The sequence below is a fragment of the Pinus tabuliformis genome, chromosome 2_1 (genome assembly GCF_031772625.1).
Source record: "Pinus tabuliformis cultivar Carrire ecotype Pingquan chromosome 2_1, CPIR1, whole genome shotgun sequence".
NCBI lineage: Eukaryota > Viridiplantae > Streptophyta > Pinopsida > Pinales > Pinaceae > Pinus > Pinus tabuliformis.
In genome coordinates this window covers 92269477-92278534 of record NC_142299.1, presented here as the reverse complement: position 1 = coordinate 92278534, position 9058 = coordinate 92269477, and the positions used below count along the sequence as shown (strand labels likewise).

Sequence of the window (9058 nt, the reverse complement as noted above, 5' to 3'; positions counted from 1 at the left end):
ATTTGCAGTTTACTTTAATGCTGATGTGATCGCTAATCTGGAAAAGTTATTGAGCTAACTATGAAAATTGAAATAAATTGCTCTAAGCATAGAACATACCTAAACTTAACAATCATTGTATGTTGTCTTTATTTGCTCCTTTGCTTGATCCACAACCTCATAAATGAAGCCCATAGCCAATCTTTCTGCATCCACAACCACAACACCTTAACCAGTGGCTCAGCGACCTTCACAATCTCTACTGCCTTTTTCCAAAATATTTCTTTATTAACTTTCTTTTTCACATATTTTCCATCATGTTTGCGAGACCATTGGCTTTCATTCCATTCATCACTAGAAAACAGCCTTTGCAAGTTTCTATGTTGGGAAAGCATAGATTGCAATGTCAGAAAATGAATTGCAAATCTAGCGATGGCAGGCCTAATAATATCCCAACTCTGACTGATAAATGGCAGTGACGAATCCTCCTCTGTAAATATGCGTTTTAAATCATCCTCAAAACCGTTCCAGTCCCTTTCTCCATTTTCATCAAGCTCTCTTACGTGCCCTAAAACGACCTAACTACACGGAATCCAAAATGGAATTAGAGCTCCTTCACTTTCTATCAAGTTACAGTCAACACAAGATCGCTAGCCACGTTAAGCAAATGCCAGATTCTTTTCGATTAATAAAGACATTTAGCCTAATCTTGGCAGATATTTTAGTTCAGAACGTGAAACCCTAAAAGCTTCATATCTGACACATTTCTAACCCAATTTACTTGATATTTAAATCTTGGAATGTCAGTTTCTGGAAAGCATCAGTTACCTCCGTGCAAACTCGGAGCAGCAAGCCCTGATCAGCGGCGGAACTTGAATTTGGTATAGATGAATTAACCAGAACCTTTACTAGAGGGATCGTGTGTGCTTCGACTCTGTCAAGTAAGAGAACTTCCTCCATATATCTTAGCGCAATTCTCTCTTGCAGATTACTGCAAGAAGAATTGTTGATGTCTGGAATGTGCATGAATACCATAGCTGTAAAAAGGAGCAAAGTCTCCTATATTAAATTTCTGCGTTAGAGAGCAAAGTCTCCTATATTGTACAAGCGATTTGCGGAGGTTGTAGAATTTAGGAGTACCTTTGAGCAGCTGTGTGCCGATGTCTTTATTGTCAACCAGCTTCTCGACGATCCATTCCCAGGGCAAGGCCGTTGAAGCTTTAGCCATGGCAGATTCCTCTATTCCGCCCATGAGCCGGTAATTTACACGACACACATGTATAGCATCGCAATTCGCGGTTCATTGACGGCAATCATCTCCTCAAATATGTTCGAAATGGAAAATGTACTTCGAGGGCCCATAAGGCAAAAATATCAACGTGATAGACCAAAAGCTTTTGAAACGTTAGAAAGAGATTGCTCCTTTGAACACTACCCAGTTAGAATATTTTCCCCTTATCTCCCCGCTTTTCCTCCACACTTGGCAGAGGACTAGTACGCAGTACGCACCAGCACTCAAGGGATACACTCAACCAGTCCAAGAGACAATGTTGCCACTTGACAGTGCTCTATGCATCGTCAATCTTTCCCTAGAGAATTTGTTGGGCTTCTTGGGATCTTCTCCCAAAACTCTATATTTGTAACCCATTTTCTCTTATTCTTAATTATGGAAGCTTGAGAGCTTGGGTAAACTCTGTTGTAATTTTGCTATATTATTGATAATACAAGAAGACTTTGGAGGTCAATGGTCCATTGCCTTGTGTGGTTTTTCATATGCTTAAGTTGAGGTAATATTATAGGTTTTTATGCTACTTGTTTCAAGTTGGTAATCTAAGCTTGATAGGGACATTGTTGTCCAAGGGAGAGAGTAGAAATTGCTTGTTATTCTTTTGAATTTTTGCATTCTAGATTTAACTATTATATGTATTTCAAGGTTGCATAACAAGCTTAGTTTATCACTATGCAAAATTTCACGTATGTTGTTAATCTTATGGGAAAGATCTTAATTGGTGTCTCAAGTACTTCAAGCTTGAAGTGGGGAAGTTCTTGGTTGAACCATCCACCTTCAAGCATCCTAAGGAGCATTAGTATCACTTGGACTAAGAACTCTCAAAGGGCTTCAAAAGGGCCTTCAAATAACCCTTCTCTGTCACTTCTTTCTCAAACAAAAAAAACTATATTATTATTCTTGGTTGTTATTTCATGATCTCCATTAAACATCTAGCAAACTAAGGGCTTTTGTTTGTTGTTGTTGTCCCAATAGTCATAAATCAATGAAGGAAAACTTATTGAAATCAACTCTTATTGGCTGCTCTAGAATAGGATTTCATTTATTTGATTTAGAATTTTCCTTATAATTTTTTTGATCAAGATTTTGTTTTAACATTGTAGATGTCCAAGGATTAGTTTTGGTATCTTTCACTTCACATGTTTGCTGATTTTGTTTGCTAGATCCATAAAAAGAGGATTGTTGGTGGATTGTGCCAAACTTTTTGAAGATTGGAGCACCAAAAAAACTACCATTGGATCATTGATTTTATAACCACCATTTGTGCCTTGTAACCCCCTTCAAAGGGGTTTTTTAACCCAAGGATCCTCCAAGGAAACCATTGTAATTTTGTAAAGAAGGTTATTTTTTGGGTTTTCCAAAAGGTCCATTGTAACTCCTCAAAATTTCTCTTAACTTGCAACATTTTTTGGGGGAAGAGCATTTGATCACTTTGAGGGAATCTTGTTGCAAGCTCTCTCCAAAACATATTTCAATCATTTTTCCACAGGGATCCATTGTAACTGCTACATAGTGACCCCCACAAAACCTACATGGAATTATGTTAGAAGTTTATTGGCCTCTACTTCATCAACACATCTAAGTATGAGACCTTCCCGATTCCTCTAACCTAATTCATCTTGAATGATGCAATACTTGGAAGCTATGAAACCGGATTCGTCCATTTTTGCGTAAGTGTTTGAATCCTACAAATCGGACACAATTCAAGGGAATTCGAATCCCAAATATGGGACACATCGTGTCCTAACAGGACATGAGCAAATCCCAGTCGTGTCCCATTAGGACACATCGTGTCCCGAATTTGGAATTCAAATCCCACAAAAGTGAAACTCGCGGGCTTTAAAATAGCGCATTCCTTTTTTTTAATACCATTTTCTCTCATTCCTTTTGCAAACAGTGAGTTGTGGGTTTGCTGTTAGAAGTTTGGAGCAATGAGCCAAGGGTTTGGAGCATTCGGCAAGGAGATTCAAGCACCAGGTAAGTTCATTTCATCTCTATTTTTTTGCATTTCTATTAGAGCAGTTTGTATATGCATTTCTTTTACAAATTTGTGCATATTTTGTTTATTTTTTTTATAGTATTCATGGCTCAATCAAGGACAGCAGGTAGGGGGAAAAAGAAAGGAAAGAATGTCCCCATTGGAGATGCCCCTCCTCCCCCAATATCATCAGAGTCTGCTACAAGTAATGCTGAGGGAAGACTTCCTCCTAAAGACAACATTGAAGCATATCCCTTGTGGAAATATGTCACAAGAGAGGATGGGCCAAGCACCAAGGGAAGGGAGGAGGCAATGTGCATTGGAGATGCAACTTTTGCACAATACTTTCACAAGCACATATTACCATGTGAAAGGCCATTTGTTCGCTTTACCAGGTTGTGGAGTTGGAGCTTGTAAAGTTGTTCCTTTGCAAAAGAGGAAAGAAATGGAAAAAGAGTTCACTGTTGGTATGGCAAATGTGGCTGCAAAATCAAGAAAAACCAAGAATGATGACCCCCTTCCATTTTTGAGGAAAGAGAAAAGGAACCACCAAATTTCCATTTGAGAGTTCTATTGGGGGACAAGCAGCAAAAAGAAAGGCAATTTCACTTGGTCCAATGGACAAGATTTTTCAAAAAAAGAAACGAAAAGAGCTTGATCTCACCATCGCCTCATTTTTCTATCAAAACTTCATATCCTTTAATGTTGCATGCTCACCTCTACTTATTGAGATGTGCCAAGCTCTAACTCACGGGTCTCCGTCATGGTATGTACCTCCTGGTTCAAAGAAGCTTAGAACCACATTGTTGACGAAGGCAAAAAAACAGGTGCAAAAAATGCTTGAGCCTATTGAAACATCATGGCTAACATCTGGGGTTAGCGTTGTTTCTAATGGATGGACAGATCCAGCACGACACCCACTCATCAACTTCATGGTGTCTTCCTTGAATGGTCCAGTTTTCTTGAAAGTGGTGGATACACTTGGAGAATACAAGGTTGCAGAATTTATGGGTGAGTTATTTATTAAAGTGATTAAAGATGTAGGTGTTTATGCTTGTGTGCAAATCATTACAGATAATGCACCTGTTTGCAAGGTTGCTGGCATGATTGTGGAAGCTAAATATCCACAAGTGTTTTGGACACCTTGCAATGTCCATTCATTGAACTTAGCACTGAAATCCATTGCTTCTGATGTGCTTTGGATTGGTAACATTATTGAGGATGCACGACATATCCGTAACTTTGTGCAAAATCATACAAATGCCCTCACTATCTACAAGGAGTACATCAATCTATCATTGTTGAAGATCGTTGATACACGGTTTGCCTCTTCATTCATCATGTTGAAGAGGTTGAGGGAGGTCAAGACCGCTCTTGGGGCCATGGTTATTTCTAAGTTTTGGTCTTTTTGGAGAAAGACATATCAAGTAGCCTCTAAAACACTGAAGGACACAATGCTAGATGATGTTTGGTGGGAGAGGGTAGATATAATTATTCAGATCATGAACCCTATCATTTCTTTGTTTCAATTCGCAGATACAGACAAACCCATCCTAGGAGAGGTTTATGAGGGATGGGATTCCATGATTAAGTCTGTGAGGAGCATTATTCTACAGAGTGAGCGCCCCGAGTATGAGACATCACCAGAGGCCTTTTGTGGTACTATACAAGATATTCTTGTCAACATATGGGACAAGAATTGCACACCTTTACATTGTTTGGCTCACTCATTGAACCCAAAATACTACAGCCATGAGTGGATGAATGGTGGACCTTCTTGCAGATTCCCTCCTCACATGGATGGTGAAATCTCACAGGGGAGGAAAGATGCATTCAAGCGGGTTTTTCAGGATAGAGCATTGCTTGATGAGGTGGAGGATGCCTTTGCAGAGTTTTCCACTAGCACTGGTCGATTTGCAAGATATGATGTGATTAGAGACAGGGGGCTAAGAAGCCCTATTCTTGCTGGGCAAATCATGGAGCAATAAGCCCTCCTCTTTAGTAGTTAGCCATGAGGCTCCTCTCTCAGGTGACTTCATCCTCTTGTTGCAAGAGGAATTGGAGCACATATAGGAATTTGTATAGTGTGAAGAAGAGCAGGCTTGAGCAGTACAGGGCAAAGACAATGGTGTATGTGCACACCAACTTTCGTCTTATTTACAGGCAGAGGGAAGAGTGGTTGAAGGGAAAGAAAAAGATGTGGGATGGATAGCAGTGTTGAGTTGGCATTGGCCAACATGGATCTCAATGATCCAGTGCTAGAGTCTGTTAGATTTGATGACAGTGATTGTAGAGGGGTCGTCCTCCACACCAGCAGATGCAGAGGCGACTATGGATATAGGGGAGGAGGAGGATGGAGAGGAGAGCAGTGGTGACCATGATGATGAGGACATTGATGCTGATTCTGATGATGTCTATGAAGATTGATGACTCATGAGTCATGGGCTACCTACTGCCTTGAGGCTTGTATATCTGTAGTTGTTTTATATTTTCTATTTCTATTTGCCATTGGCATTACACTACCTATGTAACACATTTTGATTTGATGACTTAATGAGAAAACTACAGTTGTTAGTGTCTTTATCTTACTATGTTGTCTTTCTCCTATTGGATCATTGATGAATTGAATATGTCTTATGATTTATCATTTATGAATTTAGAATTTATGATTCATTGATTTATCATTTATGATTTATGTGACAGTGACATGTATTTGAATTTTGTATGTACTATGCATGCTATAATGTTACTAACTTACTTTGAAAACAATAAAACTAACATCTAGATGAAAATCTATGTTTGAAATCAATGAATTTGTATAAATAACGAGAATGTGTCAGAGATATCTACTTTTTAATATATATATAACGAATCCTACATGTCCTATTACAGGGGGTCAACGTGTCTGAATCCGACACTCGAATCCCAGTATGCTACAAATCTCGAATCCCCGTGTCAAGTTACTGCTTGGAAGCATTTAACCTTAATGCCCTTCTTTTGTGCCCTTTAACTTCAATGTATCTAATTTCATTGTAGATGACTCATTATGATGAGATATATTCATTATACTTTTTGTTGATATTTTGAGGTCGAGTCTAGACTCGAGATTCAAGACGTGATTCAGAGTTGATGTGTGATGTAGCACTAACATCTTATACATCTTTTATTATTATATCAGTTTTGTTTACATATTTATGTGGAAAAGCATTTATTTGATGTTATTGTTACTTTAGATGTTAAAGAAATTGAAAAAATGAAGATTTTGTATTTTTTAATTTTGCCAATGTTTGTTAACATTTGCAAATATTTTCCCAATTTTTATGATTTATTGCTTTTCTAGACCCTTGCAAAAAAATTTCATGAACACTATGTTAGCAACAAGTCCAACATAACAATAACATTCCGCAATGCAACCTAAAGTCTAGGTTGTATTTCTCAAATATGTAACTCAACACCTCTCTCATTATTTAGAATTGGCACACTCTATTGTAGACTTGGACTCATGGAACCAATTGCCTTCTTTGCGACCAAAACAAATAGTATAGAAGATGAAATCGATTGATCCAATAAATACAAGAGATAATGTTACTTCACTCACTCGAATGCTTAATGATCTAAAAGCAAAACCAATCCCTCACTTCCAAGTTTCATATGTATAGGCTCAAGCTTCAACTCAGACATTTCAATGCAACTAGTACTCATAAATCTAATGCATTTCCCTAATGATTGGCATGCTAGATGCAAAGCGTTCACATACAAGTATTAAGTTGGGCATCTCTTTAATATTTCATTTGAGCCATCCTTTGGCAATCTTCAACCAAGGCAATCTAGGCATAGCCAAGCGAGAAAGATACCAGACCATTTCACAAGCAATGGACACCCCACACAAACCGTATGGCCTATGTATGGCTCTGAGATGCAAGCAAGCACCCATGAGTAGCATACTGCAAATGGTCCTCAAGGAAGCAAAAAAACACCCATATGGCTTGCATATGGGTTCAAGCAATAGCAAAAGACAACTTCTAACCTCTCTACAATGTCTTGGTAAGTGTAGTAGCTTAGCAAATAGCCACAGACTATAATTGATGAAGAAATAGTTTTAGCAAAATTAGTCCAACAAACTAATAGCCAGAAAAACAAATTAAAAACTACCTAAAGACTTGCAACAACTGTGTGGTCATAGCCTTAGATTTCTAATCTCAAAGAAGGAAATCCTCAAACTAGAGTTGGAAAAAATCTTTCAACCCATTAAAAAAACACATGCAACAATTTGAATAAAAAGAAGCTTCATTTTAAACTCAGAATAAAAATAACATGGAAAATAGAGAGAATCGTCCCAAAGGAACTTAGTGTTTACCATAAGAACCCAAATGGGAAAACCAACATTCAATGGTTGCTCAATTATCTAATTCAGCAATATTTGATAAAATGTAATTCATGACTTTGTGCACACTACCCTCTTTGGCCAAAAGGACCCTTTAAGAGTAAAGTCACAGACCATCTACGAGGGGTAGGGGGTATCGGAAAGGCCAAGAGACTGTCCTTTCAGTTCCTATTCCTCCCTCTCTTTTTCTCTCCTATTTTCATTTTTTTATCTTATTTAATTTGCTTTCCCTCTCTCTGGCTCATTCAAAAAAAATTTACACTTGCATTGTCCTTTATATTTTATATAACCTCATTAATTGCCAAATTGCACTTAGGTACTGAGTCTTACAACCGTTGACTTGCCCAAATCCATTTCAAATCTATTAATTCTCCAATCACTAGATTTTGTCCCCATCAATGAGACCAATTTGTTACCTCCAAAACTTACAATTCATTGCTTCGCGCACCTGAAACAAAGAACAGGCCTAGTGCAACTCAAGAATGTTGCTCAATGTCACCATATCAATATTGTTGGAAACACTGAAAGAAGGGGTGAATCAGTATGTCACTTAATTTTCATTTCTTCCACAACATTAAATATCATTACCACAAATCGAACAACACATCAGCAACACATCACATCACATCACATGAGCAATACACAAGAAATTTTTTAGGTGGAAACCCTTCCAAGATTCTCCAGCTATGACTGGAAGGAGGCTCCAACTCGTTGGTTTTACGAACTCCAACTAAAAGGATGCCCAAACACCTTGCTTTAACCAGCTCCAACTAGAAGGATGCTCTACCATCCTGCTTTTACCAGCTCCACCTAGAAAGATGCTCTAACACCCTACAAGTTCCACTTTGCCTTAGCACCACCCTGCCACCCTGAATATTGAAAAAGAAGATGAATGTGAGCTCCCATACCAGGGACAATGACCCACTTACAATTATATTCAATTAAAGCCTTATTGCTCTCTCTGCTAATATATGCCCAGATATACAACGGAATTCTTGCTAGACTATCAAGTTATTATCAAACTTCAAGATTGCTTCTTGGATTTATCAACACCTCCTCCAGTGTTCAATTCAAATACATACTTAACAGTTTACAAAAAAATTGTCTCATACCTGGAGAAAGATGCACCTTTTCTGCCACCAATTGCTTCAGACTTTGTCAAATATTTTGCCTTTGGCAATGCCCCTTAACAGCCCTTAACTTCTTGTAGTAGTACTTGTCAAGCTTATGCCTCTAAGAAGCCCTTCAATCTGTGTTAAGATTTTGTCTTGGACTTCCTTAGATCAGACCCTGACCAGGCTTCCTTGGCTGCCGTTAAATTCGGTCAGACTTTAGTTTGCAGATGAATCAACCCTTGAAACAGCCTCAGACATCAAATAAGCCTCTATTTAGTACTCAGGAGAGGGTTCAATATCATGCATGAAAGATC

At 38.3% G+C, this 9058-nt stretch overlaps 1 long non-coding RNA gene across 1 annotated transcript; it reads right to left on the bottom strand.

The window, feature by feature from the left end:
• Nucleotides 1-478: 478 nt before the first annotated feature.
• On the bottom strand, nucleotides 479-1056 carry LOC149198934 (uncharacterized). Its single transcript, XR_016253232.1, has 2 exons — nucleotides 808-1056; nucleotides 479-557 (listed from the first exon to the last, which is right to left on the bottom strand). It is a non-coding gene; the product is annotated as an uncharacterized LOC149198934 (long non-coding RNA).
• Between the last annotated feature and the right edge of the window lie 8002 nt (nucleotides 1057-9058).